Source organism: Odontesthes bonariensis, chromosome 8, assembly GCF_027942865.1.
Source record: "Odontesthes bonariensis isolate fOdoBon6 chromosome 8, fOdoBon6.hap1, whole genome shotgun sequence".
In the NCBI taxonomy this organism is placed as follows: Eukaryota; Metazoa; Chordata; class Actinopteri; order Atheriniformes; family Atherinopsidae; genus Odontesthes; species Odontesthes bonariensis.
Window position 1 is genome coordinate 5,496,386 of NC_134513.1, and position 901 is coordinate 5,497,286.

Below are 901 nucleotides of genomic sequence, written 5' to 3' on the forward strand. Positions count from 1 at the left end.
ATCTATCAAAATATCAAGCTATTGCTTTAAAGCAGTTGTACATGCACTTTTCTCCTGATAAAATGTATTCAAGGCAAGCAGCACAAATGTAAAATGCCTGGTCTACTGCAGTGTGCAAGAGGGGAGACATGGGTGCTTGCAGCTGCATTGTTTGTTTGGGGCCAGATTCCCTCTTTTCCCAGCAAAGGAGGATTAAGCTTGTCGGTGGCGTGTGCAGCGACTGAGCTGGCGCTTCTCTTCACCACTACACACTCCAGCAATCAGGCAGCCTGCCAAACAAACAGATGAAGTCAACAGAGAGATGCTTCCTAGAGTCTTCTGAGATGTGACTGCAACAGATGCAATGCTGACACCAGCAGTTGACACAGTGTGACAACCTACTGTGTCTACACAGCCAGCTCCACTTTGACTTATTCTGAAAGAAAAGAGGGGAGGGAGTCGGGGGGGTGACACTATGCACATGATCACACACAAGATAATGTTTGTCAGCAGCAACAGCGGTGTCACTATGTAAGAGAGACAAAGACTGACAACAGGGGTTGATTTCACGGTGCAGTCATGTTGCTTGTACAGTTCCAGTGTGTTGGGGGGGGGGCTTGCAGTGGAGGCTTGGCTCTGATCATCATTCATTCTGTGGTGAACAATGGCCAAAATCCCAGCCCTTAGATGCAATTTTAATCATGATTTCTTTCATGCTGCCCCCCCCCCCCTCTGTCTGAAATCTCTACATTGCCACCCGGATAGGCATGCTGAAAGCACTGCATGCTGGTTAATGGAGTTCTGGGTTTTGAGAAGCTCAAGGGGATGGAGTGAGGGAGTATCAATATCCAGGTAATTACAGTCTGAGGGGGCACAGAGGTCCTGTGTGATTACACATCAGCCCTGTAATGGATTCAACACA